The 18539-nt window shown below is 34.0% G+C and overlaps 1 protein-coding gene across 1 annotated transcript in view; it reads left to right on the plus strand.

The window, feature by feature from the left end:
• Nucleotides 1-18539, plus strand: part of LOC127836432 (neuroligin-2-like) — a 234091-nt gene that overhangs the window by 142889 nt on the left and 72663 nt on the right. The gene's annotated exons all lie outside the window — the stretch shown is intronic.

The raw sequence follows: 18539 nt of genomic DNA on the forward strand, positions 1-18539 counted from the left end.
TGGTTCCTTAGTTTGATTTAGGCATTCTATAAGGACGCTACTATAAACTGTAGGTTCTACATTTTAAGTGCATAATGGATAAGATAACACTTTTGATTGAATTTGCTTAATAATGTGTCGCTTTAAACAACGGAGTCTAATTTACTGTTTAACTTAGTTGTTGGAGAATGTTGCGTTGAATCTACATCAATTGTAACCTTTGGCAGAAACTAATGGATTTTAACAACACATTGCGTGTGTGGGGAAGTGTGTATTTATCTTGTTTAAGTAAACGGGCTTGCTGGGAAGAATCATAATTAGCAGCTTACCATGAACTTAAGACAGTTAAATTATTAATTGTTTGTATATTCCAGTTGAGCTAGTTGAAAAGCAGCTTTCACCAAAACATATATTTTGTTGCGTGTTTGAATTTCAAGCTGATTGAAATGGATGAAGCTTGCAAATAACAAATAATTTCGGTTAAATAGTTTTCAATCTAGATTAATTAAGTTACATTTTGTGCAAATTAATTTTGAAGAAGGTAAATACAAAGCGAGGCCACTTAAGACAATCCTTAACTAGTACGAACAATATGATTTGTAAAAAAAATGTATCTGTTCATTCGTCTGTTTGCACTGCATGACATATATCAGAGATGTACAATTTAAACTGTGTATCGTGTTATTGATAGTTTATATTATGGCCTTTTTAATAGTTGCCTTAAGATCCGCGCCGTAGAAGTTTGAAGTTGCAGCATGAAGTTAGAACAAATGTATTATTGGTAGCATGTAATGTATATATATATATATATATATATATATATATATATATAATTGATCCATTGTAATTAACGGCTCTCGTTTATATGCATTAATATGTTATTAATTGGGAACATTCAATGTTGCTATAAGAATTGAATATATTCGCTTTAATGTGGTTGCCAATTATGTTATAAAATTTGATAAAAAACACATTCCATTTTAACTTAATGATATACAATTACGTATGACATGGTATTGTTCAAGCAATCTGTAATATAAATACTACCTTAAACTACTAATATATTAGCATTCTCAGTTTTCAATGCAATGCCGTTACCCGGGACTAACCAAACTCGTAAAGCAGGTGACGCGAAAAAAGGTGATGCATGAATACAAATAAGTTATTTTTCATTTCTAAAAGACATCAACCATTATTATATATTGATGAATCGTTTAAACCATTATATTTCTCCGGTGAATATAACTAAGGTGATGCGTTCATCAAATCCTCGTGGACAGAATCGTGCCTCATCTTCTAAGATGTATAGTTATGATAAAGTGAATTCCTAATTGATCACGCAGCTCTTTCAAACCGTAAGTGTAGTCCAGACAGCTCGTGTCGTCGCCATTTACACTGGCCAATTTGTTTCCATCATAATATTACTTGCTACGCAATAAGGGATTCATTTCTCGAAAGCTGCTGTCACCTGATATACGGATGCTTAAGAGCAGTGCCAATTGTTGACAATAATATAATAGCCGATGATTACAGCAATGTTTCTACAGTAACTGTCTCTAATTCCTACAGTGTATTATGTTCGCATTACGTTCTCAGGCTCTAGTTCACAACATTATCATTTAATTTTATGTAAAGGCAAAGTATATTTGTTTAATCACTGCAGTGGTGAAGTGGATATGTGCCCAACTAGCGAATGGCAAGTCACAGGTTCTATCACCATTGTTGGAGCGTTCTTTAGGTGCCAGGAGACGGACTCGAGAGCATTTTGAAATACGTCTTAGACTTCCTATGCAATAGAGCTTAAATAAATAGGTTTAAACTAATCACTGCTTGAGCAACGTTTACAATATGAATGTTCATTAAGTCAGTGGTGATTGTCATAATTGTCCTGAAAAAACAGTTTATTCGTGGAAGTGCATACCGTAATTTGTCTCGAATTATTTTGGGTAAATCTTCTATTTGTCAGCAAATCCATCATTGACGCTTTCTAATATATATTTGTCTCTGTTAAGATATTAATCAACGTTTGAATCATACGATAAGACAGCGATAGAGAGTTTCTAGAACCAGGCTAATGGATTGGCTGAAATGTTCATTCCGTCATTGTTGCATCGAGTAGACGATGGTGATACACTTCTCAAATTGTACCATATTGTTTAGGAGCCTTCTTTGTTAATGCATTATCCATTAAAGGTGACTCCGAGTATAGTTATTAAATAAGTATATGTTTTATATCAGTATGTCAGTCAGACGGCTAGGGAACCAGATAGACAGTCTGTCCTTCGGTCGGTTTGTCGGTCGGTCGATTTGTCCGTTGGTCGGTCGGCAAGTCGGCAAGTCAATATGTCGGTTCGTTGGTCGGTTGAACTTGCCAATATATATATCATTGTTTTATTTCATTGATCAATCACTATATCAATCTAAACGTACATGCAATTATGTGCCCTATTTGTGTATTCACATGACCTCACATGCCACTTCGTTAAACAAACCAAAGTAAGTAAACATAATCTGAAAATGCAATTCAAGTATTCGCAGGTTATTTAGTATCAAAACAGAAACTAGCGGCTAAGGATTGCATTTGTAAATTATAAGTGACATCCCTTAGAATGAAAGTAAATGTGATATTATAATAAATATATGGCAACGCAGTCATTACTTGAAAATTGGCTAGTCTCGTAGCGAAAGTGGTCATTTCCGTTCTGCCAGAAATGTATAGACAACACTGAACATTCTGCACATTCACATCATTCAAATATAGCGGAATAAAACGAAGAATCAAAAGAACAAAACGGATATTGCTTCCATATAATATGTATTCAATGTTCACTATAGAAGTTATGTGCGAGCATATCTAATTGTTCAAGAATACATGTTATTTTAATGTGGTTCTTAAGCAATATGCATTACTTTGCAAAGGCTAGTTATGTTTACCGGTCAGTCCAGTTTAACGAATTTAAAATAAAAAACTACCCGTGCTTTGCTATAAACATGTTTAGTTTAAACCTATTAATTAAGATCGTTTGCATAGAAAGTCAAAGTATTATTTGAAACGCTCTTGAGTCCGTTTCATGGTACTATAACCAGTACTTGGCATCTATGGGGGAGATCCAACGAACGCTACAAAAGTAGGGATCTTGTTTACTTGATTTGCAATATAGGTATATTTGATGTTTGAGTAACTGTTGTAAAACATTAATATACGTGTAAACACGTACATATTCAGCAGTGTGCACATTTGTGTTAAAAACAATTGGAATGTTCAAGTAAACCCCGTTACGTATTTTCTACATAATTTAGTTTCTTCAATGTGAAAATAAAATATTGTTGGGTTTGTACGATGGGCTGCATAATTTATTGCCGCTATTAAGCTACATGGAGTTCGTATATTCCAATAGTTTTATAATATGAACATCATTCTGCATTCTCTTACCTTCATCAGACATAATCAAATTACTTCACAATCATGGACGAGATACGCATGTACTTTATCGGAAATGTATACAAACTATAACCCTTATCAGTAGATCCAAGAGTATGTATTAGAAAAGTCGCTTGTTGTGTGACGTATCGCCGACGTTTTCATTTTAAGAGAACCTCTAGTTTTTATATCGCTAGGGTTAATTGCCACTTGTTTACCTTATTATGATAACGTCTGCAAAATAATCGAAATAATAAAATAATAAATTGAGATCGAAAAAAAAAATAGAGAAGCATAAAACCGAATCCCTAATCTGTTGTATTTGGTTGAATTTAAAAAAAAAAAACAGGAATAATGAATTAATCGTCTGTCTCACAAGACTTGGCTATCTGTCTTACGTAAAAAGCTGCGTTAAAAAACATATTTTTGACGCATGTTCGTAATTGATGATATAATGCAAGTCTGAAACTAAAGCATGTGTTATTTCATATGAATCACATCAACACAATAATGTTGTGATTAATTGCGAAACGTATATTTAAAAAATTCCTATACTACATAATTCGCCTCCTTTGTGCAAAAAGGTTCCATGTGACATTGAAATTGAAAGGCACATGGTACCGTTTTGCACAAATGTGTCGATATTATAAAATCATAAACTATTTCGCAATAAATGTGTATTAAATTGAACGGTGTTCACAGATGAGTTCAAGGTTGAACTGGTGATACAAAAACGTAAACACCGTACAACGTTAACATTTGTATATAAGTTTACTGAAATCCTCTACGAATACCGTAAACGAAACACATTCGTAGCTTAGAAACTTCTAAAATGTCATCAATTTACTGATTTGCTAGTACATGTTTGACAAGCAATTTGTAGAAAATCGACCCTTTGGAAGATAAATGAAGTCAATTCTAGAATGTTGAAGGACATGATATATGTTAATAGAATGAATGACAATTAATTTAGCCCATGTAATGACATAAAGTCACATATTGATCGTGCCTGTGCATATGTATAATATGTATACATTTGAAGGCTCGCCTTTCGTTGTATAACCACTGAATTTTTTGTACACACTTCTTTCATAATATAATGACATAATGAATATTGAAACTTAGAAATCAATTATGTGAAAACAAATCTGCCTTTTCACGGTTAATTTAGGTTTATTAAAGCCTTTGAATATGATTTTGGGCTAATAATAAATAACAATATGTACAATTATGCGATATTGTTGCAGTGCAATTTAAAAATCAACATAATATTACTGTTTATGTATTTAATTAAATCAACTATTTTTTTCTCTATAAAGCACTGGTTAAAGCCACATACATATTTACAATCAACGATTATTGTGTAAATTATTTCATATTAAAGTTAACCCATGCTAAATGTCAACGATATGTTTGATATTGTAACATATATTCCAAGAGATGCACACTGCTCGTATTTATTTTGTGTGTGACAATATATTCCATATGAATTTCCCGCGACGTTATCAGAACATTTACGAGCGATCGCAAGATCGTCTTCGTGCTCGCTCATGAGAATTGTGTCATGTTTCCGACGCTGCCCGAAGCAAATCTCGCGTTTCCTTGCAAATCGTAACGGGAAATTTACATGAAAAGTATTGTGTCACACATAATTAAAATGAACATAAATACCGCTTTTTATGGAATCATGTTTTACTTTTCAAGGAAAATTCCCATATATGTTTCATGTAAATCCATGTTTTATTTAAACGGTAGTACATTTTCGTTCGAACATACATTTACTCCATCAAATAATCGTATACATTTGATTTCCACTGTTGTTCAATTGACAGGCGTCGAAATCTCGAATTCGGCCAAATGAATCAACTTGCTTAATGTTAACAATAAAACTCAATGTAAAAGATCAGTATTTACGTTCGCAACTGAATTGACCTCGGGATTACAATAACAATAACGCTTGGTACGATTGGACGCAGCAGTTTAACGCATTCGTTTTAGGAAATCAGATATTTCTTATTTTGGGAATATTTGTTTTGCCTGTGTTTCCAAACATTCTCGTTGACTATCACGAAATGCAATAACGGCTTCTTTGTGTTGTATATTGCGGACTATAAATCTTAATGCCGCATCGAGGTTTCATTACATTCATAAATACGGGTTTGTAAATGGTTTTGAGAAGAGCATAAATATTCCCGACGAGTGGACGCGTTGACTTTACAGTAAATTACTGAACTCTGATGTTATATGTGGTATTGGTTTATGATCATAATTAAATAGTTGATAACATTATTTCGTCACGGCAGATATTTCGTGTTTATACTATATAAATGCCACCTCACATTCCATTTAGTTTTTACATATGTATGCGCCGATTAAAGTGATCAAAATTAGCAATAAGCAAGTTTAAATTAATATTCTTCTTACCCGAGGACGAAGCATGATGAAATTTATTTAGAGGACGTTACTGTCCTGTTTCACATATGCGAACAAACAACGCCTAATCATAACTTAGGTTCCCACATTACGTGCAATGAAATTGTATGAACACTATACCGTAAATCTACTTTTTGTTAAAACAATACATTACTTAATATTACAGTTTACCATGTTATGCTATTCGTTTGTAGTTTAAAATGAAAGCTAATATTAACATTTCAATAACGAACACACACTGTTATGATAATAGATCGAAGTCAGTGTAGTCTTATTAATTTACGTTGTCAACATGTTGCCAAAATGGTTGGAACGGCCAAATTAAAAGAAAATTGAACATCACGCGTATGTGCTCTACCATTACATTGAATATTTCAAGAATAGTGTTGTACTTTGTCCCGTAGCAATGTGTTCATTAATACAGTTCTTGAAGTATGCGTGCCGTCTGTATCACTTACGTGTTGTGTTTGGAAATAACGTTTAGCATTGGCCATAGGGAAGTCTGCCATTAGTTAACGTTTTAATTTAGGGCATATCATTAATTTAAGCAATATGTATTTAATAATATATATGAACATACTTTATAAACAGGGTGCATTTAACAAATGACGCATTGCCTTATCAAATCGACGGTATGCATTAATCAGTTACAAACTGAATGAACAGCTGCGTAGATGCTTACAAAACAGCCATGTCATATTGTATATAGTTAGAAAAAAATAGAAGGAAGGACATGGCTTTTACGAAGAAACTCTTATGAACAGTTCAATTACTTAAAATTATGAATACTTCGTTGTTCGTATTTCTCAGTTGAAACGACGAAATATTCATAATTAAAAATGTTTGCTTATGGTATTGAGTCGTTGTAAAGATCAGTCGATGGAAAATGTTAAGGACTGACAAGACCGATGCAAAAATATAAATGTTTATGTGTGCACGTTGACGTAGGCCACACCCTCTTTCAATCGACACACCTTTTCTCGATGTTTTTGTTTCATTTCGGTCAACTGCATAATACATTTCAAAGTTTGTTGCGTGTTACTCGTTAGAAGTGAAAACATCGATCAAAACAGGTCTTCATGCGCATATAGTTTAATTGCGATTCTGAATACCCCCCAAGCTTTATTTGTATGCCTTACGACATATGTGTGTTTTATTGAATGTATTATTTCGTTCCGTGGTCAACTACAATGTACGCAATTGTTGTTTAATTTTGTTTAACAAGTTCATTCAGAACAAGCGCTCACAAATTAACACACACATGCAAATAACAACTTTAGATAATTTATGAAATGTGTTACTCACATATTTGAACTTTGTTCAGAAAACCAGTTCGATTCCAACTTGAGGAAATACTCGATAGCGAAGTCTACAAAATAGTTGACTGTACACCGATGCAGTAGTCATGGGCGGCTAAGATTCCATGACGCTTTCTTTAAAGTATTTGGGCAATCGAAACTGAAATAAGAGGCTGTTTGGTTCAATAATTTAGAGAACGTTGTAAATGTAACTACTTATATATCATTACTCGTTCGTCAAATACTTACATTACAAAGTTGAGGTGAAACCGCTTAATTTCAAACAAACTAGTAGATGTTACCTTTTGTACAATATTAACTATAATGACCCTGAGACCAACATTTGGTCATGTTATATACCCGCGGCGTTCCAATAAATTGAACCATCGGTGAGCATCCAAAGAAAGAAGACGTCGAGCAAATTACAATTCTAAGTGAAAACATGCAAATATCAATAATACTTACGAACAGCAGCATGCAATGTTCATTGGTAAATACAATAGATATGTTCATCAACTCAATCTTTAAGGGGCAGACATTCTCAAAATCAACTTAAAAAAGAAATAAGTATTTCCACATTTCTGGTAAGAACGGCAACTAACAAACTTAATTAGTTTTACATGTAATGGAATCTGGGCTTTGACTTTTTCAAACTGTGTGTCCATATGGAAAATCATAGTGTCCCGTTTTCACAGTAAAGTGTCTGTCAAAAAAGTTCTAATCAAGACAAATGAACGTCTAAATGAGGACACTCCACATTAACAGCGAGCAAACGGAAATATCCCAGTAAGTGATATATGTTAATGATATAAACTGATATGATATGATATGACGTTGTATTTCACTGATTATGACGAATAAAAGGATATATATGATTATGGTTGCTATGATCAGTTTAATAAGGTATATCCATGTTAAACAAAAGGATGTTGATCATTCTGCTAGTTTCGATGTTAATGTTAATGATATGTTAATAACAATAATGATAACAAATGAAAAAGCTGATGTTAATGGTTATTTTGAGGTGACAACGATGATGATGTTGTTGTTGTTGATGATGATGATGATGATGATGATGATGATGATGATGATGATGATGATGATGATGATGATGATGATGATGATGATGATGATGATGATGATGTAGAAGTAGTAAGAGGATGATGATGATGATGATGATGATGATGATGATGATGATGATGATGATGATGATGATGATGATGATGATGATGATGATGATGATGATGATAATGATGATGATGATGATGATGATGTATAAGTAATAGGAGGAGGATCAGGCGTTTAAGGGAATGGTTATGATGTTGATCTCGTTGATGTTTTTTTTTAACATAATGCAACATTACTTCAATAGTGCTACAATTTAAGACAATACTTTAATCAGCATTGTTTACGGAAGTAATGATAATTCATTGCAAACTTCAAAAGCAACAGAATTCAAAACTACAACTCAATTAATTAAAGCGGAGACACAGCACACACTTAAAATATGTTACATATCTGGTAGCTATTTCCGCAACAAGAGTAGTTGGTAAACCTGATCCGCCTAAATTTGATAGTGATAGCACTGTTCACGCACTGAAATCAACATCACCGCTTGATATCTCGCAGTTCCTCTAATTGGTCCCGCTATGCGTGTTAGATCGACATCACAGGTGTTGCTTTCACCGCCTCAGTGCTTCCTATATAACGCTTTCTTTGCCGATTCTGAAAGGCACAAAGCAGATGTGTAAGTATACTGAAAGATTTATTATCATTTGCGTTAAGAAAACGTACCATATAACTGTAATGATACAGCAATGAATTATCACTTACAGCTTAGGTTAGAGTATTGTTTCCAAAAGAGGAACAGCACAATTAAAACACAAAATAAGGCAGATAGATACAAAACGATGTGTTCTTGCAACGCGTTACGTATGTTTAATAGCATTACGTCCGTTTAATTAGAACATACCTGTCGGGTGATATAAAATATTGGTTTTTAGGCATGAATTAGTTTTGATCAAAATGTGAGTAAATGTTAAAGCAATAGAAGAAAAGGACCAAACTGTCGACGCATGTTTAAATTCGTAAATAAAGTACAGCATGCATGTACATAAGTTATGAGTCAGCACAAAATAAGTACGTACCTGCCTTAATTTCTAAGTAGTAACACTCCAGACAAAACATATAAATATGAACCAAACATGTGTTTTGAATTCACGGCATACACTTTTTAAAGGCATGGACCCGTCTGTTCTGTTTTTAGAGAGGCAGTTTTGCAAGTCAGTCTGCTGTTAGCTACGCTAGGTACGATAACTGCAAGTGAGTCTTATGTTAGCTACGCTAGGAACGATGACCACTGCCTGTTTATACTTAACCGCTGGTACAATGAAGCAGACAGCCTGTATGTAAACACAAAGTTTAAGAGCTTGAGCGACGATATTGTCCAGTCTAGTGTTTATAGCAGCTTGTTTAATTTAACGAAAGTGTATAAAGTATTAGATACGCATAACACAACATGTTCATGATTATAGGCTTGTCATTCTTGTGCAAGGCAACCAAAATTCTAAAGATTGTTTCCAGTGCAGCTACCAATTGTGAAAAACGAGACCTATTGTTGTTATTTTGTCTAAGTTATCTTTATCACATAAATATGAGGATAAACAGTGCACACACATCGTGCGTAAAGACTCACTCTTTATATATTTGAATCGGTTGTGTTAATTTCAAACTTGCGATATAGAAAGCTTTAACATAATTTTATGAACTGAGTTGCGTCTAAGATTATGCAATAGCGAACAACTTCAGTGCCTTCTGCGCTTTGATTGTTATTTACGATGCACCGTACTGCGTGTATACAATCACACATCTTTAAACGCGTTCTATAAATTGAGTTCCCCTCGGACTTAACGTGGCAGAAATTAATCATGAGTCATCATAATGTTATCAAGAGCAATCGAAGCTTATACAAAAAGAAAACACTTCTTACATAAACAAAGAATGTTTAGGCAAGGACGTTATGAACAGATATATGTTTTGTTTAGTAAGACATTGTGACCTACATATGGCAACATACGATTTGACGCTAAGTACATTGCCTAGTCTAGTGTTGTCCCCTCGAATAAAAATGTAGTGTTAATAATTAACAAACACAATTATGTGAAATTATGTGAAAGTTATTATATTTTTTGTATGAAACGATTTTTTGTTGCAGTAATAGTTCATTGATATTAAATATTGATTGTATAATTTGGATTTTACTGGATAAAACTGGATCACTGTAACTTGAAGATATCCATTAGTGTATATGGTAGTTTCTGTGTGAATTTACTACATCAAAATATGTTCACTATTCATAAAAAAGTTATAAACACAATAAGCCCAAATAAATTTTAGTTTTACTTATTAATGTTGTATAAGAAACATTTTTATGAATCAGTTACTTATGAAACTACTTTACTAAGCTAACCACAACCGACATCAAGCGACGTGCCCGTTATTTGAGGGTACAGAACGGGAACTTATTTAGAAAGGGGATGCTAAGCACAACTCGATACATACACAAACATGTCAGTTATCGTAGGTAAAGCTTACCATGATAGTTGTTTAATCCAAAGTCTAAACATGTGCCTTTTGTATAGACACACATTTTATTTCCTTTTTCGAACAATTCCTCATCATCATGCATTAAATTAAGAAGCTAGTATAAACAATTCACAACAACAAAAATATATGTGTAAACCTAGTTGTCGGATATATTTACTCGTAATATTCATCAATAAAAAAATGCATTGTCATCTTTGCAGAAATAAATGGCTGCTGGAAATACGTTGCGTGCCTATTTGTAGACGTATTAATTTTGGTTAGGTAAACGCCAGTCATAGATGAATCATAATGAGTAGTTTCTCCTGAAAAACGTCAACTGATTTTTTATTTATGGATGTCACAAGCGCAACGTAAATTGCAGCTTACACTTAAAATGGATACTGTGTTGCGTGCTTTAATTCTGGTTAGCTGAAAATAATGCAGCTTGCACTTATCACGGCTTTCGGTAAATTAGTATTTCCTCTATACTAATTATGTCAGTGTATGTGTGTATTCATTGTGCGAAACCGCGAATATATACTGGATGAATCAATTGATATTGATATTAATAACGGAAAAATACTTATCTCATCAAAGATATTCATTTATTTCCACGCGTTATTTAGCGAACATTACACAGTCGCTTCATGACTTGGATTGTGTTGAGAGGCTAAATTTTAATTTAACACACAATGTATTGTTTTGTAAATATACAATTTAAGCGTGTAAATTGCTTATATCATGGCTGTCTGATTCGCACTGATAATCGCTTTTCACACCTAGGTTACCCGGGTTACGTCACCACCCCCGCTGCATGTATTCCTGAACAGGGAGCGTTTTCCTGCAGGGTTCTCCGGGTTTCCCCTCCCACAGTACAAGACCATATCTTCCCATAGGTGCACAGAGGTACCATGTGACATTGAAATAAGAAGACATATGGTACCTTTTTGCACCAATAGGGTAATATCAATTTTAAATGTATTTTATTACAACATACAACACTTGGAAGTGCATCCTTACTTTATAGTTAATCCCAGATTTTGTGAACTAATTTACTAGGACTGCTCGTATCTTGACATAATACAGCTTGAAGCACGGATGTACTACATTTAACTTATTTACTAGGACTGGTCGGATCCGAACATAATACAGCTTGAAGCGTGGATGGACTATATTTACTAAGACTGCTCGGATCCTGACATAATACAGCCTTAAGCACCGATGGACTACATTTACTAGGATTGCTCGGATCCTGACATAATACAGCTTGAAGCACGGATGGACTACATTTACTAAGACTGCTCGGATCCTGACATAATACAGCCTTAAGCACGGATGGACTACATTTACTAGGATTGCTCGGATCCTGACATAATACAGCTTGAAGCACGGATGGACGACATTAATTCCGAAATTAACATAAATAAGTAGGCATGATAATATCCGCCCAAACTTTATCACTCCAGTGGTGTTAATGTCGCTTTATCACTCCAGTTGTGTTAATGTCGCTCTATCACTCCAGTTGTGTTAATGTCGCTTTATCACTCCAGTGGTGTTAATGTCGCTTTATCCCTCCAGTTGTGTTAATGTCGCTTTATCACGCCAGTGGTGTTAATGTCGCTTTATCACTCCAGTGGTGTTAATGTCGCTTTATCACTACAGATGTGTTAATGTCGCTTTAATTAAGACGCAGCCATCCGGATCTCAGTTCAAACGCGGTTGGAAATTATAAATAAGATATTATTTCTAAAAGACCGCACAAGCCGTTACACTTAATTTATCTTAGCATAGGACATAAACAACCGGTCCCTAGTACACATTTGCTTTAAAGCAATTGATATATATTTAACTGCATTACATTTTAGTATGAACAATGATGGTCATTTAACAGCATTAATGCACTGCAATTAAAGCAATACTATTAAGTACGGGCGTTTTTCATCAAAATGCAACAGCTGTTACGACAACTAATTGAAACATGTTTTACCAGATTATGTTTTGGTAAGGACTTTAGATTTTTTTTGTTACCAAATTAGTCAATCACATCCCAGTGTATTTTACTGAAGATACGACATAGTGTTTATACATTGTTTAGAACGTTAGTTCAATATTTTGAAATGTATTAATATGTATCGTTCTCAATAAGTTCAATACAGTATATCTGTTCCCGTTTATAGCTGTACCTGTCTCGTTCATATAATACTGTTAATGACGGTATTCTCATGATTCTTTTGGCATTCAGGCGACCGACCTTTAAAATCGTATGTACGTATGTACTTCATTATTAGACACGGTGTATTGAAGTTATATGTTTCGCTTCGTGCAAATAACGTTTATGAGTATGCATATTTACCGGTTGCAAACCTCTTCGTAAATCCAATTGGCAAGACAGAGCAATTGACTTACTTGAACGATCTTGCAATTATGCGGAAGTGTGTTTCATGTTATCCTTTTTTAGTACATGGTCGTAATTTTATAGATAACAATTTGCAACATTAAAAGGTGGATCGCTTTTTCGTTCCGTCTTGAAGCTTCAGTAAAGATGTATAGGGCATTCAGTTGCTTTTAGGACTACACATAATTTTTACACACTGTGTTGTCTTTCGAACGCATTTAGCTTGCGCTATTGAACTTTCACAACTGACTAGGGAATAGCCCACATATCATTAAACTGTTTCTGTAAATAAGAAGGTTTTTGAATTCAAAATATGTTTCCTCCGAAACATACAGAAACTAACCTGTAACGTCTATTGAAGAAGCGTAATTAAGACTAAAATGTCCTAATAGTATACACTGTAAATTACTTATAGCTAAGGTTATTGTATTAAGCTCGTGGAAAACGGGAATCGTACATGTGCGAAAAGTGTGGGCCCATATTAGTCTCTGCAGTTCGCACAGGCTTATCAGCTACAACCTTTTCCGGTTGCGTGGACTTTTTCGTTGATAGATTAGCGCGTGTAAAATAAATAACAGTTCGAGCTGAAAATGACGCCCCGGATGAGCATGTGCGGACTGAACAGAACCAAAACGCCATTTGACCTTAATATTATACAATTGCGTATGCAATTATATTTTTCAGGTAATATGTAATATAAGTTGTAATAAAACTACCTTAAACTAAAAATATATTACAATTTGCTTTTTCCATATATTGTCATTACTTGGGACTAACCAAATTCGAAATGTAGGGAATGAGAAAAAAGTGATGCATAAATAGGGATAAACTATTTGTCATGTCTTAAAGAAATCAACCATTAGTTCGTTTTGACGAACCTTTTAAACCATTATATACCTCCGGTGAATGGAAATAAGGTGATGCGTTCATAAAATCTTCATGGACAGTATAGTGCCTCATCTGCCAAGATGTATAGTTATGATAAAGCGAATTCCTAATTGATCACGCAGCTCTTTCAAACCGTAAGTGTAGTCAAGACAGCTCGTGCACTGGTCAATTTGTTTCCATCATTATATTACTTGATACGCAATAAGGGATTCATTTTTTGAAAACTGCTGTGTCACCTGATATACGGATGCTTAAGAGAAGTGTCAATTGTTGTCAATAATATAAAAGCCGATGATTATAGTAATATTTCTACAGTAACTGTCTTTTAATTCCTACAGTATTATGTTTGCACGCTCTAGTTTACAAGATATCTTTTAATTGTATGTATATGCAAAGTATATTTTGTTTAATCACTGTTAATCGCAGTGGTGTATTGGATATGGTGTCCAACTAGCAATCGGAAAGTCACGGGTTCTATCCCGTTCTTTAGATGTCCTTCGTAGTCGCCAAGTACTGTTTCTAGTCCCAGGAAACGGACTCGAGAGATTAAAAAAAAACAACTTTGGTTTTCTATGCAAATAGAACTAGCTTAAATAATTTGTTTAAAATAATCAATGCTTGAGATAAATATGTTTAAAATATGAATGTTCATTAAGTAAGTGGTGATTGTCATAATTGTCTTGAATAAACATCCATAGTTAATTCGTGGAAGTGCATACCGTAATTTGTTTCGAATCATATTTGGTAAATTGTCTATATTTCAGCGAATCTATCATTGACGCTTTCTACTGTATATTTGTCCCTGCTAAGATATTAATCAACGTTTGAATCCAACGATAAGACAGCGATAGAGCGCTTCCAGAACCTGACTAATGGATGAGTTGAAATGTTCATCCCATCAACATTGCATCGATTAGACGATGGTGATATAATTCTCAAATTGTACCACATTGTTTTAGAGCTTTCTTTGTTAATGCATCATTCATTGAAGGTGACTCCGAGTCGGTTATTCGGTCGATCGATTTTTCGGATGGTCGGTCGGCAAGTCGACAAGTCAATATGTCGGTTCGTGGTTCGATTAAAGTTGTCAATATATGCCATTGTATTATTTTAATGATCCATCACCATATCGATCTACACGTACAGGCATGTATGTGTCCTTCAATTTACCTATGTGTGTATTTACATTGCCTCACATTATCTATCGTTCAACGAACGAAAGTTAGTAAATATAATCTGGAAATATTATGCAAGAGTTCAGAGGTTATTTAGTATCAAAACAGAAACTAGCGGCTTGGGACTGCATTTGTAAAATATAAGTGAAATCTCTTGAAACGAAAGTGAATGTGATAGTATCATACATATCAGGCAACGCAGTTATTACTTAAATAGTGGCTAGTCTCGTAGCAAAAGTGGTCATTTCCGTTCTGCTAGAAATGCATAGACAACACAGAATGTTCTCCATATTCAAAGCATTCAAATAGAGCGGAATAAAACAAAGAATCAAAAGAACAAAAAAGCGACATTGCTTTCAAATAATATGTATTCAATGCTCACTATAGAAGTTATGTGCGAGCATGTCAAAGTTTTCCAGATAACTGTTATTTCAATGTGGTTCCAAAGAAATATGCATCATTTTGGAAAGGCTAGTCATGTTTGCCTATCATGCCAGTTCAATGAAATTTAAATCGCTAACTACCCGTGCTCTGCTATAAAACATGTTTAGTTTATACCTATTTATTCAGCTTGTTTGCATAGAAAGCCTCAGGTTTATCTGAAACGCTCTTGAGTCCGTTTCCTGGTACTGTAACCAGTACTTGGTATATACGGGTCAGATCAAAAGAATGCTTCCAAAGTGGGGATCATGTTTACCTGATTTGCAATATAATTATATGTTTGAGTATGTGTTTAAACTCGTAAATATACGATTAAACATGTAAATACTGAGCACTGTGTACAGTACACATCAAAACAAGGAAAATGTTGAATTGAAACCTATTACGTATTTTAAACATTATGTGACATTAAAATATTGGTGGGTTAGTACGTTGACTGCAAAATTTATTGCCGCTTTTAAGCAGCATGAAGTGCGTATATCCCAACAGTGTTTTTTAATATGAGCATCATCTTGCTTTCCCATCACTTTATTCGACATTTCCAAATAACTACAACATCATGGACGAGATACTCATGAACTGTATTTGAAAATGTTTGACAACTATTACCCCTATCAATACTTCCAAGAGTATGTCTAACAAAAGTGGCTTGCTGTATGCCGTATCGCAAATGTTTATATTTAAGGTATCTTTAGTTTTACTATCACTAGGGTTTATTGTGACTCGTTTACATATCAATGATAACGTCAACTAAATATTCGAAATAAAATAATAATTCAAAATCGGAAAAAGGACGAGTAGCATAATGCCGAATCCTTAATATGTTGTAATGTGTTGCATATTTTAACAAGAATAATGAATATATATTCTGAATCACCAGACGTGTCTATCTTTCTTGCGTAAAAAGCTGCATTCGAGAAAACAACTGTGTTAGATACCATGCGCGTGTTTAATGCATCGTTATTGTGGTCATTATGCAAGTCCCCAACTACTTCATTGGTTATTCCATCTGAAACATATCTCTATAGAAAGTTTTGATAAATTGCGAAACTTGTATTTCTAGGTTTCATATATTACATATTATATAATCATACATTATAGCGCAATACATTTGGGTTAAATTAGATCTGCTTATCAGATGTGATCGAGGTTTTACTGGTTATTCACAGACGTAAGCCGTACCACGTTTACATGTGTATATAAGTTTAATAAAACCCTCAGCAGTTACTGCAAACGAACACACATTCGTAGCTCAGAAATAAACTCCCAAAAAGTCGTCAATTTACTGATTTGGTATTACATTTTTGACAAGCAATTTGTAGGAAATCGACCCTTTGGAAAAATAAACGAAGTCAAATCTAGAATGTTAAAGGAAATGATATATGTCAATAGAATGAATTACTATTAATTGAGCCAATCTAATGACCTTACGTCACATATTGATCGTGCGTGTGCATGCGTATAATACGTATGCATTTGAAGGATTGCATTACTTTGTATAACTACTGCATCTTTATTTCAAATTTCCTTCATTAAATAATGATATAATGAATATTGACACTAAGAAAGTATTGATATGAACAGAAAACGGCCTTTGCACGGTACATTTAGGTTTTAAAATGCCGTCGAACATGATTTTCGGCAAGAAAAAAATAACATGTTTTTAACAAATTAAACATCAAAACACTATTAACTGTTTATGGAATGAGTTATATCAACTACTTGTTTCTCTATAAGGCACTGCTTGAAGTCACATATTCACAATCAACGAATATTTCTTAATATATTTCGTAAAATAAAGTAAATACATGCACACATCAGTGTTCCTTATAGCAATAGCCAAACTATAAACGCTATATTTGGTATTGTAACCTATATTTTACGAGATGCAAACTGCCCATATTTAAGTTTTTCGTTACAATATATTCTACATGAATTTCTCGCGACGATATCTGAACATTTATGAGCGATCGAAAGATCGGCTTCGGGCCCGCTCATAAGATATACGAATGCTTCCGACGCTGCACGAAGAAAATCTCGGTTTGCTCGTAAATCGTCGCGGGAAATTCACATGAAACTTGAAACTTGAAACTTGTTTATTTGCTTAAACGCAAATTACTATGAAAATACATATTCCATATACATGGAATATATTGTGTCACACATATAAGCAAGCGAGCATATTTATAACGTGATTAATAACGTTGATTATGGAAACATGTTTTACTTTTCAAGTAAAATTCCCAGAAATGTTTCTTGTGATTTCATGTTTTACTTAAACGGTAGAGCATTTTCGTACGAACATAATTTACTGCTTACAATTAATCGTACCCATTTGATTTCCACTGTTGTTCAATCGACAAGCGTCGATACTGCGAATTCGGCCAAAGGAATCAATTGGCTTAATGTGAGCACTAAAACTCAATATAAAGAGCAGTATTTGCGTTCGCAACTGAATTGACCGCCTCGGGATTGCAATAACGTCTTCTTTGTGTTGTCAATTGCGGATTATAAATCTTAATGCCACATCGAGGTTTATTACATTCATTAATACGGGAACTGTAAATGGTTACATGAAGAGTATTAATATTCACGACGAGTTGACGCTTTGACTTTATAGTAAATTATTTGCGGACGTCAGTATTTTGACAGTTTAGCACATTTAAAACATATTTACAATATACGAGGGATGTTCCAGAAGTTCGTGGATTTTCTTCATACCTCATTAATTTGCTGGCAACAGTCAATGAAATTAACATATTATACAAACTTATTATCACGGTTTATGGATATAAGCTAAAAATGCATGAATTCCATAACGCTCGATTGGAACGCGTTGCCATAGAGATCTCAGTAACGACATGCTGCGCACGCGTATATTTTATTATAAGCATGTGCGTTAAGCGCATTTAAATTTAGATTAA

This window comes from Dreissena polymorpha, chromosome 6, assembly GCF_020536995.1.
Source record: "Dreissena polymorpha isolate Duluth1 chromosome 6, UMN_Dpol_1.0, whole genome shotgun sequence".
NCBI classification, from domain to species: domain Eukaryota; kingdom Metazoa; phylum Mollusca; class Bivalvia; order Myida; family Dreissenidae; genus Dreissena; species Dreissena polymorpha.